General features: G+C 39.8%; 1 long non-coding RNA gene across 1 annotated transcript; it reads right to left on the reverse strand.

Moving 5' to 3' along the window:
• Positions 1-1,342: 1,342 nt before the first annotated feature.
• On the reverse strand, positions 1,343-4,228 carry LOC137188813 (uncharacterized). The gene is made up of 3 exons (XR_010929537.1): positions 3,686-4,228; positions 1,910-2,001; positions 1,343-1,815 (listed from the first exon to the last, which is right to left on the reverse strand). It is a non-coding gene; the product is annotated as an uncharacterized lncRNA (long non-coding RNA).
• Between the last annotated feature and the right edge of the window lie 11,350 nt (positions 4,229-15,578).

Consider the following 15,578-nt stretch of genomic DNA (forward strand, 5'->3'; position numbering starts at 1 on the left):
CTTTATGATGGTGATTGACAAATGTAAAGATCTAAAGTGACATCTGCAAAATGATTAGGTTCATCCTCTGAGAAGCAGATTTGACCTCTGTTAACTTATAATGAGTTAGAGTAGTTAGTTAAAGTAACTCAAGTCTGTATGTTGTACCCACTGGAGATTAAAAGTATATTCAGGGATAAAACATGTTTGTATGATTGTGATGGATGACGTGATGACCACCCAACATGAAGAGTATCCAAATATAAGAATATCAGTTGTTCACTTAAGCTTGAGACAAACCTAAAGAGGTGCTGAAACCTACAAAACTGGAAGATTGTCTCCACCAACTGGCACCAATATATATATATATATATATATATATATATATATAGTCTTTGACAATCAGGAAGGAGCATAAACTTTACAACTGACCGTGAGAATGATACCAATAATCACAAGTTTTTGTACTAAAAGCAACGTAGAGGCAAAAGGCCGCTTGTACTAATACATCCATGGCTAATATGTTGTGCAGTTTGAAAAGGAGAAAAAAGCACCGTTTCCTGATTCCTGAGACTGTGATTGGAGGTGAGTTGCAGCTCCTTAAGTTGATGTTGTAGAGACGTTCATTTTCTTCACAGCTCAGTCAGCTGTTTCAGGTGGTCAGTGCTCTCTCACACCACAAACCTTTCTTCTTCTTTTGTTTTATTTTACTGTACGACTCCCTTGCGTTGACACACATGACGGACCTGCTCTGACTCGCCCCCATCAGTCCGCACTCCCCAAATCAGATTCACACTTTCACATTCAAGTGTCCAAACTTTTGATACTGTATAACTCTTCTTTTTTATCACTTCTCTGTTTTAAACATTGCAAAATACAGTTCCTGAGACTCAGAATATCTGTCGTTCGGTTGCTAGGGAACATCTTGCTAAACAGGAAGCAGCTCACGAGGCTGAGCTCTGACTTTTATAATCTGACATGTTTTGAAACTGTGAAAGAAAGACTGAAGTTTTCTGATCGCTTTGAGTCTCAAAAATAGAGAAAAGAGTGTGTTCTGCTACATATTATTATCTAATTATATGACATTTGCGTAATGTTGTTAAATAACTTGAGAGAGCGAGAGGGAGACAGGGAAGCTAAGCTAAGCTAAAGTAGCTAGCTGATGTGAAAAGCACGTAAACAACTTTGTGACTTGCGAGAAAGTCGCTAAAAGAAGGAGAAAGCTAAGAGTGTGTTTAAATGTACAGCAGGTAATTAGCTGCAGTAATGAAGAATATCGTTAAATTAGCTGGCTAATAATACAGAAACTCCAGCAACAGGAAATGTCAATGCACGTCACATCGTTTATGATTGGTTCGTGGAATTTATTGCATAATTTTTGATAATAAATGTTAATACCAGGAAAGTTTACAAAAACTTTAATGACAATATTTCGAATTTGGATTGAAACTAATTTGTAATACTTTTTAGATGTTTACTATTATGCACATAAGAGTATAAATCACATAGTCAGAATGCTGTTGTTGATTTGGGTTTCCAGTAGCTTTAATATAATTTATGAGACGTTACAGTGCAGAAGATAAAGTAAACATGGAGTGAAAATTAGTTTTATGACTAAAAAACAAACAAACAGAGTACATTTTGAATGTTTGATGCAAAACAAAGAACAAAAATGAAAGCAGAAGTGAAGTTCTGAGTGTTTAACTTGTGACTGTGTGTGCAGCTGACTGATGGGAGCAGACGCCACTCAGCCAGCCGGAGTTCCTCGACGTTTCCCCCATTTTCAGCGACTTTAAATGTGACCCCAGAGAGACACACAAAATCTGGAGCTAAATGCTGAAGACAAAGTATGCAAATGAGTGATTAGTTCAATAACAGTTTCCCAACATCAGGCCTTAAGCAACTGCTCTGCATCTATTATAACAATTACCATATGTGGCGCAGTGTCGTGATGGATCAGCCCCTCGCCGCCGCCGCCACCACCATTCCCAAACCGCAGCCACCGAATGAGCGAACAGCGTGCTAATGGGAGACAGAGGAAGGGTAAAAAAACAGAGAAAACACATTCAGCCCAGCGTGACAATCAGCTCATCTTGCAGACAAAGAGAAAGAAAGAAAAAACATCTGTGGGAGGAAACTGCCTTATCGACCTTGACAGAGAAAGAAATATCACTTTTTTTTTTTTTCCTTCAAATTGACCTTCAACCACATCATAAGATAAGTTCAATGGAGTTGTTAAGTGGGAGGATCTATTTCAGGCACCCCTGGTTCTGGAGGTAAAGGTGCCTGGTTGAATCATCTGTGTTAGAAAATATCTGATCCTTTGATAAAAATAAAAAAAATAAAAAAGTCAAAGGTACAAGACTGTAAACAACTTTGGGGGACAAGTTAACTACGATTCCCAAGATGCATTTCGACGAGAAACATCCAATCCCAGAGTTTAAAATTTGGTCATGTGATCTGCTAAACGGCAGGTGGAAGCTAAAGATTTTTACGATTTTACAAGATGCAAATTAAATCAATTTAGTTCCAGTAGGGTCATTACATCATCATTACATCATCATTACATCATCATTACATCATTCTCACTGAGTTAATTAGACATCCAGAGTTCCTGTAGTAAAAAGTCTGCATCTTATTCTGCATAGATAATGTGGTAACATGATAATAATAACAGATCTTGAATGGAAATGAAGGTTTTTTGGTTGAATCATCAGTATAAACAGTTAGAAAAGATGCAGTTCATTGACTGAACAAAGACTGTTGACGTACAAACTGAACAAGAAAACTCTTGTTCAAAACTCTCAAAGTGCATTTCAGTACAAAACATCCAATCACAGACCCTGAAATGAACTTTGATCTTAGGTTTAAGATTATATTTTGTAGAAACCTGATAAAAGATGAAGTAGTTTCACTTTTGGATGAATTCTGCAGCTACTGCGACGTGTTTTGTTCCCACAACAATCATTAAATGTTCTGAATTCTCAGATTAACGCCTCTGACTGGCTTCTACTACCGAGGGTCATAAACATCAGGAGTATTTAAAACAAGCCACCATAAACATGATTGGAGACCCCTGTGTTTCTGTGTTGAGGAACATTGATGTTACTGACAACTTGGTGCCAAATCTTTAGTATTTTATGTACAGTATGCTTGACCAGAGTGGCCAAAAACAAAAGCAAGAGCAAGAGATGCGTCGTCGGCCCAGCATCAGCACCAGTTCAGAAAAGAACATCCAGAGGTATTGTTTGTTCAGTTTGAATGGGCAGCGCAACAACCTCATACCTGTCAACACATTTTTATTTGAATGTTGCTGATCTCTGATTGGTGCAGGGAGATAAATGACATCACCTTTTTCTTTTCAACTGAGCTCTGTCTACTTCAAATGAGTGAGAAAAGAAAAGACAGTAAGAAAAATACAAATCCATCACTTATAGTTGAAGCTCACTGAGAAAATATGTTAAGCACCTTTTTTTTTTTTTTTACAAAGAAAAGATTCAAGGACAAATGTTTGTGAACCACATGGCTCCTTCTGTTTAACATCTCTACTGTTCACAGTGCAGCTTGCCTTTTGATTCACACGTTTTCTATGGAGTATCAGTATCATGAAACAAGACAGAATAAGGCAATAAGGTCACAATATGAATCTGTTAAGTAACCAGTAACTTCAGCTGTCAGATAAGAATAAAAAAAGAACAATATTCACCTGCGAGATGTAGCGTTGGAGAAGAAAAACTCTTAACACTCGAGTATAAAATATCTTTTTATCTATGTGTTCACCATTTGTACTCTGTAAGAAAAAACAAAACTGTCATGTAAGAAAAGTTAGCCCAACCTTGAGATACAATTATGAGACTGAGCCTCAGTTAGCCTCAGCACGCCAGCGTGTCTCCATGGTTACGGGCCTTCTCTCTCTCTCTCTCTCTCTGGCATACGCTAACGACACCGTTGATTTGTCGCCTGGTCTCGGCAACCTTGTAAGGTGACGGCGAGGCGCGGGCCCCGTGTACGTGGTGGCTGGACTGCTGGTGATAATTAGTCTCTGTAGCGGCGCCGCTCTGACTGGGCGCACATGTTCCAGCTGTCACAGGTGTATTCTGGGAGATGCGGTTCGGTGACAGCCGTGACAGCGCCATCTGGACCTGTCCGTATCGCGGGACGCCGACTCTGTGGTGACAAGCTGCAAGCGGCGTCGAGAGACTGTGAGATGAGCGTGCATGTGCAGGCGTGTGTGTGTGTGTGTGTGTGTGTGTGTGTGTGTGTGTTTGATACCTTGTCTGAATATTCAGGATGCCAGCAGGAGAGCATGTTGCATGGTGTGTGAGCAAATGGGTGTGTGCACATGGATGTGTGTTTGCTGGGTTTCAGCTGGAGGAGCTCATGTTGCTCCAGTGTGTAGTTTTTAGTGTGTGTGTGTGTGTGTGTGTGTGTGTGTGTGTGTGTGTGTGCAGTACATGTGTGGGTACTGTGCTGTGTTGTGTGTTTCGTGTGTGAGTTCTGTAGGTGGATGTGTGTTTTTATTCTCGGTCTATATCTAGCAGTCCAGCAGGAATTCATGCTGCACATTTATACATGTGCAGTTTAGTGTGTGTGTATGTGTGTGTGTGTGTGTGTGTGTGTGTGTGTGCTGATCAGTATGTCTGTTTTATTTCAGTATTAAATCATGAAGCGTTCGTATTATCACAACAGTCCTCTTTTTAACCAACTGGAAGTTGGTAGTGTTGTGATCGGTCTGTGTGTGACACTTTCAGAATAAAATATCACAAGAGTTGCTGCACATATTTGCATGAACAGTGTGCGGTGAAGAAGTCGCTGGAGAGATGTGAACGGACGTCATGCCTGGATAAACACAGTAAAGACCCCTCTGCTATACAGGGACTGATTAAATATTACTTTCTATAAGCTAAGACTTTTCAAAGTTACAGATTGTGTCAAAATAAAAGCATTTAACACATGCGATTACCAGACACCACTACTTTAAAAAACATGCATCTTCTGGTAAAACATATACAAAGGCATGAAGGGTGTTATTATAAGCTGAGCTGTTGGATCGAGAACACACCTGAAACTCTGTTGACAGTTGTGTTGCATTGTGGGTAATGTAGTTGCCAGGTTTTGACAAAGAGGAAGAATATGTGTGGAATGAAAAAGATGCTATCTGATCAATTTTGATCCTTAAAAAAAAACTGTTAATCGTGAGTCCAATAGTGTTATAGAGGTATAACGCTTAATTGAGAACTTTTTTAAAGGTCACAACGTTTCATAAATGAACTCAACTACGTTTCATGAATCTGTAGAGACCAGAGGTAGAGAAAAATGAGGACAATAACTAAAAGTTCCTGGTACATTAAGTTCTGAAATCAGAAGAGCTCTCACACATAAAAATAAAACACAGGAGCAGGGACCCAAAACTTCCCAGAAACTGTCATAAATCTTTCAGTATTAGTCTTTTCAGTTTTTTTTCTATTCCCCTTAAAAAAAAAGTTCTCTCCTTGAGATACACTTGTCCCAGTGCTTATCCCGTTCCTGGAAACATGCCCTGCAGTCATCTTTCGTCACCGTGTCCGGAGCCTCCTGCAGTTCTTACTGGATTTCTTCCAGGGTGACGAATCTTCTCCCTTTTAGTCCCGATACGCTGAAGGCGAACGCTACCTATCAGCAAATCAAATAATTACACCCTACTCCTGGGCTATCGATGGCTTCTGAGAATTACACGGCCTTATATTTCTAGCTAGCTACAGCAATGTCTATACAGTCGGTGCACACACAGACTGGAAACAAAACAACCAAACTCATTAAAATAAAGCAAAGAAAAAATTCATCTGCAGTCCAGTAATGTTGGTGACCTCCTGACCTTTGCTTTAGCGCCACCATCAGGCCAACTTGTACACAAAAAAATAACAAAACAGGCTGTAATTTAATTAAAAGCTTTCAGAGGGAATGAATCTCTGAATGAGAATCAACTTCAGATGCTTTTCAGAGTCTTTGTTCCTGCAGGAACATGATGGATGTGATGCTACTGCAGCTACATCATGTGTGTGTGTGTGTCTGTGAGAGATGAAACAGTAGATGAAACGCTGTGTGTGTGTGTGTGTGTGTGTGTGTGTGTGTGTGTTGGGGGTGGTGGGGGTGGTGGTGGTGGGGTGGTGTAACAGAGCGAGGTGTTGCCCGTTATACCGAGCCTCCCCCTGGGCTGGTAGCTCTGGAAGCTCTCTGGAAGCTCACTTCACTCAGATACATGCAGATCAAACGCTGCATTGATCTCTGGGCTTCACACACACACTCACACACACATACACACACACACACACATACACACACACACACGCACACACACTCACTCACACACACTCACACACCAGTACCAGCACCAGCTCCACAAACACCCCCGTTCTTTCCACCAGAAGCTGTGTGAAATATGAAACACATGTTAATTATGATCACGCCAAGTGTCAGTTACAGCTCAATGTGAAACCTTTTTTTTATCTTATCCAGGAAAAAGTTAAATGAGCTCTGTGCGCTCTCTCCCAGCATCGCTCTGATTGGCAGACACACACTCCGACTGGCAGGTGATTTATTTAAAAGCCACAGTAATATATTTTTTGTCCACTAGGGGTCAGAAAACGAAAGCTAACATGTTAGCAAAGGTCCGATTTTCACTTTATCTCCTTTTTAGCTCTGATTTGGTCTCAACCAGCTCCTGAGAAAGATATCTGGCTCTTTAGTTGCCGGTTTGCTGGAGAAAACGTAAATCAGACGGCGTTGGTGCTGTTGAAAAGTGTATTTGTTCACTTTTAATGATGCTAGGCTAGCCACCATTTTCAAAAATCTCCTGATCGTAAAGTCGTAACAGAGTATAAACATTTTCTGGAGAACTGGTTGTTTCGAGGGAAATTTTTTACACTTTTGTAGTTTTTGGGGATATTTTCCACTTTGTATTCCATGACAATATTCAGTTTTCATGAAAAAAATAAAGGTTGGCAGTGCTACTTTTACCAATAATGGTAAAACTAAACTAAAAAATATAATTACTTTATTATAGTTAAGATTTTACAAACATTTTACTGATCTTGAGGTTGTTTATATAATACATATTCAAAGCTAAATGAACTTTAATATTGATTAATTACTCTTTCCAGTTTGTATCTGTATCATTTTTGTTGATTTTATGAATAGAAAACCCCCAATGATGATGTACGTCTAAGAATAAGTTGGAAATAAAGCATGGAATAATGAAAGAAAAAAGAAAGATTAGATGCATGTTTACCAGGGATGGCACACATTGATGCGAATACGTGTCTGCATGAGTTGAAAATGTTTTAACTGAGTGAAAATGTATGAATCTGCTTTATAAACGTACAGAGACGACAGGAAAAATGAGTTCGGTCAGAAGCTCAACTGAACACAAACATAAAGACACATGTTGCTAGCTAGCTTACAGCTAACATCTGTAAAGTTAGTACTTTGGTTGTTTGGGGCAAAAAAACACAAATGAGCAGTCAAATTTGCACAAATGACACATCACTTGTCTGTCCAAACACCATCTGAGAAGGTCTGCAGTGCTACCTGAGAGTTTTGTCTGGCCTAACAAACTTCACATGAGTGCAACTACTAATATTTCGACATTTTATCACAGCTGAAACTGTGCTCAGTGAATGAAAGGAACATTAATTCTACGTTGTGATGTTTAGCATTATGACCTCGGTTATAGTTTATGAGTAAAGAATAAAGTCTAGAGCTGCTCTATGTGACAAGAGCTCTGAGATAAAATGATTTGGCGCTATATAAATAAAAACTGAATGACCTGATGTTTTAAAAAAGCAACATTATTGTTAAATCAGAAGCTGGTATTGAAAATTGAGTCAGTTATTTTAGACATACAGCTGGTTGTGTTCTGATAATTGGTAACATTTATTAGAACTTTGGCTTCTTTTGTTATGTGAAAAGAAGATTTTGTAGAAAATTATATCTATATTTCAGAAAATCTAATAAAGCATTGTATTGGTAATAAAAACTAATATTATACCAGCGCTGGTATTGGATAATTTTAAGAGATACTCAGGCCTGTTAATCATAACAGCACACAGTGCCTTAAAGCAAAGCCTTCCAACCAGCTCTCATTATGAGTCTGAAACAGCAGCAGATAGATGACTGAAATGAAAAGAAGTACATGCAGAGCACTCTGTATGCTGTTGGCAGTGTGTCAGTTCCTGCAGCCTCACCTGCAGTCCTGTAATCTACCATGGAGATGAGGTGGACAGCGAATGGAGAAACATTTTCTCTTCTTATTTAATCCAAATAGTTTGTTTTTATGCATAACAATAGTGTGAAGAGCCCTTGATTTAATTAAAATCCCCCCGGCTGCAATAACAGAAGCTTAACATCAGCGACAGACAAAGCAGGATGAGTTTGGTGAGGCTAAACATGCCCTGTAGCAAACTGACAGCGCTAGCTTCAGCCTAATGAACGCTCTGCTCTGTATTCCTGCCGCTGCACGTGTGGACTCGCAGCCGCTGTGTTTCTTCTGAATTAAGTCGTTCCAACACTTTCGGTCCACAGCTAAATATTTTTACAGCTACCGGCCATGAGAGTTGATGTGAATATTCATGGATCCCAGAAGGTGAATATGAATATTCTTAGTGACCTCCTGACCTTTCTAGCACCGTCATTAATAGGTGAAAATGTCCACTCTGATAGCAGAAGTGATGCTTGATGTGGAATCAAGCAAAGAATAAAATGCAAATACACACAATGAAATGAGAAAAAACACAAGGACATAATCAGAAATATACAAAAGTCAAAGAAAATATAAAATAACAATTTTAAATTGTCAAATCTTATGGATCTAATGGCAGCTAATCCGGTTAGCTCTCTGCTAGGGGTGTGCCCAAATACATTATTCGGCAAAGCACAAATAGTGGGTTTTTTTTTTTACGCATATTTGTTTCATACAAATATTATAAAAATTATTTGTTTTCAGGAAGAAAAATAAAACATGTCAAATACCAGAGTGCAGGTCGTTAACATCACTATCTCAGTGTATCTCCTCTGCTCCGCTGTGACGTCTATCAGCAGGTCTCAACGAGGGGAGTCACATCCACCTGCTACATGACGCACATTTCATAATTTGGACAAGTTGGGGGTGTTCCCCAGAGATAAAACTGAACTACTGACACAAATGAAGCGCTCCCAAGGGAACACTTCGTGAACACTTATTGTAACACTTTAATTTTCTAAAATTAAAAGCGTAATAAAAACAGAAACAGGATTTTTAAACCTCTTTACACTTTTATTAGAATACAAATACAAATAGTTTTGCTGCCTCAACAAATACAGATACAAATACAAATACTGGGTTCTCTGCACATCCCTACTCTGCTAACTTGAATGGGGATAAAATAATTTAATCAAGCGGCTCTTCTAGACTCTCCAAATGTTATCAAACCAAATGGATCATGTACTGTATATTTATTTTATTCTATTTTGAATGTTTAATTATCTTGTGTATTTACATTTATTTTATTTTTTAATTGTACATTAATTTTTTGTACTGTACATGTATTTAGTTTTTATTGTACATCTAGTTTGTATATTGCATATTTATACGTTTTCTTGTGTTGTATGATGGTAAGAAAAGCACAGACTCTTCATTACACACGAGCACACGGCTTCTAAGACACGACAAGAAAGTTGAAACTCAAACTTTATTAATAAATTGACAGCGAGCTGTAAGCGGCACGCAGGGATTATAAAAGAGAGGCAGAGATAGAGACTGTCTGCATCACTGCACAGTAAGATGTCTTTTCATTTCAAACTAGATTTCCAATCAGAGCCATCTGCCTTTTTTGAAGCCTCTTTTTCTGTATGTTTGGGCTCGTTTTGAAGAGCTCCACCGCTCTCGTGTGAAACTTCTCCTGCATGACGCTGATGTTCGGCCTCGGCTGAAGGATTACACACTCATCTGGACGGTGACATGATTCACGGATGGTGAACGTCTCGCTAAATATGACTGGAAGAAGTTTGCAAAGGCTGGCAGTCAGAGGCGGACTTTACTGTTACCAAGGAAGGCCCCAACTGAGAGGAGGCCTAATAAACTATGATTAGATATAAATATATTCCTATTCAAACATTCACTGCATACAGTAATATATAATGTTTAGTAAAATTGTCCCCATACATACTACTGAGCAATCTCATTTACCCTGTTTAAGGGTACAGTAAAAAAATGCCGGCTACATTCATAAACACATGTTTTTCTCTCCGTTTTGTTCCTCTGTCCAGACTACAACAGCTGACCGACCGACGGCTGCTAGATGCTCCAACTAAGCGAATCATTGTTTTCAACGAGTCATTCTGGTCTCAATCTCTAAATTCAGGACCTCTAATAAGTGTGCTGGTGGTCATTTTGGAAATTATTGCTCTGTTAAGATTTGGAGACTTATAGCAGCTTTGACGTCTGCTGTGTGGGTGTTGATTGACAGCTGTGATTAACAGGTGGCTCACCTGCTGCTTTCTCCGTGACGCACACTGAGACCACGTCCACACTAAGCCGGCTACATTCATAAACACATCTTTTTCTCTCTGTTTTGTTCCTCCGTCTAGACTGAAACAGCATTTTTCTCCCCTGAAAGTAGAACTTTTTCCAGAACAGCCTCCAGAGTGTGTAAATGTGAAAATGCCTGCTTGGTGTTGTAGTGTGTGCGAGGAGAAACGCTGTCACTGTCACTGACATAACAGATGGTGGCAATAGTGCAGCGTTTCATTGGAAGAAGAAGAAGAAGAAACACAAGGAATATAACAACAATGGCGGACGACTTCATGCGAGTGTTGTTCTCTTTATTGTCATTTATTGTTCATTGTGTAGCTAATCTAACTGCTGCAATAAACTAAATGTCAGGAAGCCGCCGCAGAAACAGTTACACCGTTTCTTCTTCGCTGGTTTTCTGTGGCTGACCAGTAGGAGGAGAATTACCAGTTTTGGCGCCTATTTTAGATGTCGACTTAATCACTTAAACCCACTATCACAATTTCATGTGAACTTAATTATGAACATTGTTTTAACCACAAACTCAGTTGATCATGAACTATATTTTTTCATTATATACTTTCTTGCCCCACAATGAGCTTATAAGACATCTTTTTCAAGACTGTTCTTCAAAATAAAAGCAACACAACAGGTCATAACCACCAGCGGCCCGAAACAACATAAATCAACTCTTACGTGACAGATGCATAAAACACAACTATAATGCTCCTGGCTCCATATCATAGCAACAGCAAAGACTGCTGCTCCTCTGCCACGATACTGACTGAAAGTTGTGACATGCAGATTTAATTATGGTAGATGTTAATTATATAAGTTGTACATTTTTTACAAAAATAATAAATACATTCACTTATCTCCTCTATTTCCATTTAAATAACTGACATAGATTCTGAGGATCTCACATTATCTGATCAGCTGTTCTAAATTTAAGCCTCCACACACTGGAAAGATCCAAAAGTACCATATATGGTTCAGTTACCTCGTTAATACAGTAACAATTATCTTCTAAATCAGGGTGAAAACAACAAATCCTCTGCTGTTGATTCACAACAAGATCCTTATAATATTGATCTGAATGAAATAAATGCTGCTGCCACGTTTTCAGATCCTCACGTGATCTTTATCAACCCCATAGTGTCAACAGGAAGTGACCTACCCTCTTCTTATCTGATCGCCAAAATGTGACCCCCCTCACCATCACACTGTCACATCTCAACCCCCCCTCAAATTTCCCGTACGTCTCCACGCTCCAGCGGTGTCACTCCTCCTCCTCCTCCTCTTCGTCTCTTTGATGAAGAGGAAGTGGATCAGCAATCAGGGTGCTAAACATAGCGTGACCCCCACAGACTACACATACATACACACACCCTGCAGTGTCTCCCAGGCCTCCCTAATCCTCTGATTCGTTCCGTTTTTCTAGGCGGGCAGTGAAGTACTCGCTCTCCAACACATCAAAGACACTGAGACACTTCCTGTGTGTGTACATATGTGTGTGTTTGTATGTGTTTGTGTGTGTTTGTGTGTGTGTGTGTGTGTTAAATATACATACAAAATGCTGATAAGGTGAGTCTACATGTTTCATGTTTGGATTGTGTGTGTTTGTGTTTGTGACAGTTGACCAGTTTCAGCTTCGATACGAGTGACATCACATACAAACACACACACACACACATGCACACACACACACACACACACACACACACACACACACACCAGTACAGTACTGAACCGCTCTGCTGACCCACAACAGTTCTGTAAATGTTCTATTTAATATCAATAATCATCAGTCATTCTGTTTGCGTGAGATGGATTTAAAGCTTCCGGCCAAGTGTTTGCTGCCGATTTGCGTCGATGTTGAACTCGCCGTCCTGCCGCTCATCAACTATCTGTCAGACTTTCACAATAAGAGCAGAGCTGTACGTTTAAACTTGAACACAGCAGCTGCTCTGTGAGCTCCCTATTCACAGGTAAACCGTTGAGCCAATCACAGGTGTCCGTCTGCTGTTTGGTTAAACATTTTTTGTAAGGTTAGAAGTTAGAATCTGCATACGGTGGTAATATTTTCATTACTGAGTCCAGTCATATTCATATATATATATGAGGACTTAATTTCTTTTCAGTAAAGACATTTAATGGCATCGTCACTATCTCAGTTAGGCATGTCATATATTCATTCAGAATACGCTAGGAATGTAATATATCAGTGTGATGATGTCATTAAGTCAGTGAATTGGCTGTTGATACAACTGAGCCCTGTTTTAATTTCTTTTTTGTTCCCAGTAGTGTTTATATTTTGGTTTATCTGCTCCACTAAATGTCATGAATTAGCTGCTATCAGCTCCTGTTTGCACAATCACCTGGATTCATTTTGACACTAAAAGTCTAAACTCATCATGAGGGAAGATTATAGGTTATAAAAAGAGCCTTTATTAGATCGCAGTGAAGATGTAGACAGGAACTGTGGGGAGAATGAGACGAGTCTGACATGCAACAAAGGTCCTGAAGTGGAGTTTGGTCCAGTTTTGTTGTGTTATGATTGTTGTAAATGAATGATGTGTGTTCTTGTGTAACTAAGTGAGTCCAGTTGATTGGGACTCTGGTTGGTTTTCCTCCTTTGTACGATCCGATGGGCGGATATGAACACAGCAATCGTACTCGGACCAAAACCCTCACACAGAGACCCTCTAGGGGAAGTGGTCTAGGTCCGGTCACAAACGAATTCTGGAGCGGCAGCCAGGTGAGGTGAGCTTTGCATGCTGGGATGTGGATGAGTGACATCAACAGTTGCTAGCAGCTTGACAGAGAATGAATCGAGGTCTGACCTGGACTAACAACCAGGTACGTTGCAGACAGGAGCTTCTTCAGGACCGTCTTCCTGTCTCTACTCTCTCACTCTGACCAATGAGAGGAGAGAACGTGGCTTTTATGATTTTGGTTTGCTTGGCTTTCTTTCTGTGTGAAAAGAAGCTGAACACCAACTCATCCGCTGATTCAGACCAGAGCAAAGCAACTCTTCCACGTCACTAAACGTGCCTGAGAAAACAAAAAGGTGCTCATGCATCTCACTCACATGTTTTGGAGTCGGTGTGGATTAATACTTTGTTTCTGATCTGTGAGACAGAGGAGTGAAAAACACTTTTTTTGTGGACTGGCCTTGAATTTAAAATCAATGCAGTGTTTAGTGACAACAGTTCCCACAGTGAAACAAAGTAAGTTGTGTTCACAACACTGACAACATTTTTCTCTAAAAATCACAGATAACACTTTGTATTTGATGTGACAATTACTGTTATCACACTCTTACATTTCCACTAAATTGTTACACATATTTTAAACTAATTTCTAAAATGTTGGCCCAATTAAACGTAAATCATCGCTGTATGATGAAGGAGACTGGAGTCATGGAGCTAGATGAACAACAATAAGTTACAGAGTTACCCGGCAGTCCCTTACATTGCATTATGGGTACTGTAGTCTCTTTTTAGCTCAGCAACAGACTTTTCAAAATAAGGGTATAGGGTTTCTTTAACACTAAGGAACACTATTAAACCACTTTAACAAGTCCTTTTGTTTTCTGGGTTTTTTGTTTTGACCTATATGACCTGAGGTTACATCACTATTCACTTATAAATCAAGTCTCTCAGGAGCCCTTGAAACTCTGCCTGATCTACTGACTGCTGGTTCACTTTTTTTGTGTTTGTCTTACTGGCATTTGTTTTCAGGTCTCTTCCCTCTACATTACAGTATTGTCTGTTGTCTCTTAACAGTCTCACTTTATCTCACTGTTTGTGTTGCCTTTACAAGGGTTAATAATTTTATTTTCAGTCATTGGCAAAACTCCCAAAATCTCATCTGCTGCATCTCCCATTGCATGAAGGATTAAATTCACCTGATATTCTTTGGGTTTTTGCCTTTAATCTCTCAAATCATCTGATCCATCTCGGCCATTCTGACAGATTTAAGAAGTCAAATGGATCTGGGTGTGATATTTGTACAGCTGCCACTGTCATTATGTTCTTTCCCCCCATTGTTTTATGTTCAGGAAAACGTCCATGGCGCTCCGTCGTTTCTCCTCTTCTCTCCCTCGTGTGAGTATATGTCCAGGCCTCGTTGCCTAGCGCCTCACAGACTCGAGATGACTCGCTGCCTTTGAGAGCATGCATCGTTGGTCGTGGTTTTCTGCACTTATTTTCATTACTAATCTGCTCCCCAAGTGTCTGCTCCCTGAGAAAAACATCAGATTAGTTTATAGCAGAGAAGAACACAGAGATCTTGAGTTCTGTTTCACTCTCTGACATCATGTGTAACGAAGGAGACAGGACAACAGCAATTTACCGAGTTACCCAGAAGTCACTTACATTGCATTATGGGTACTGTGGTTTTTACCACTACACCTCCTCTTTTTGTGCAAGTGTGTTTCCATCATCCAAAAATATTAAAAAGGACACAAACTCTTATAATGTCACACATTGACCACTGCCTCTCATTACTGGCAGGTCTCCCTACATGCATGTTCAAACCTCTGCAGATGATCCAGAATGCGGCGGCGTGTCTGGTCTTCAACCAGCCCATATCCCTCCACTGGCTCCCAGTTACTGCCCGCATCAAATTCAAAACCCTGACACTCACTTACAAAACAGCAGCTAAAACAGCTCCTGCCTACCTGAACTCCCTCATTCAGGTCTACGCTCCCTCCTGCTCACTACGCTCTGCCAATGAAAGGTGCCTGGTACCAGTCGGTAGCCAGACTCTTCTGTAGTTCCCCGGTGGTGGAACGACTTACCAAACTCCATCTGATCCACAGAGTCCCTCTTGATCTTTAAGAAAAAGCTAAAGACCCAGCTGACCCAGCCTGATGGACATAAATATATAAATATATATATAATTGTCTACTTCTATGCACTCTATGCCAAAGTCCCTCTTTTTGTTACTATACTTCCACCGCAACTCAACAGGGAAACAAACACAAAGAGGGAATTTGATGTTAAAAAGACTGTAAATGTGTCAGATATCCACTTGATATGACTAACTCAGACTGCTGAAGCTGAATAGA

This window comes from Thunnus thynnus, chromosome 9, assembly GCF_963924715.1.
Source record: "Thunnus thynnus chromosome 9, fThuThy2.1, whole genome shotgun sequence".
Taxonomy (NCBI): Eukaryota; Metazoa; Chordata; class Actinopteri; order Scombriformes; family Scombridae; genus Thunnus; species Thunnus thynnus.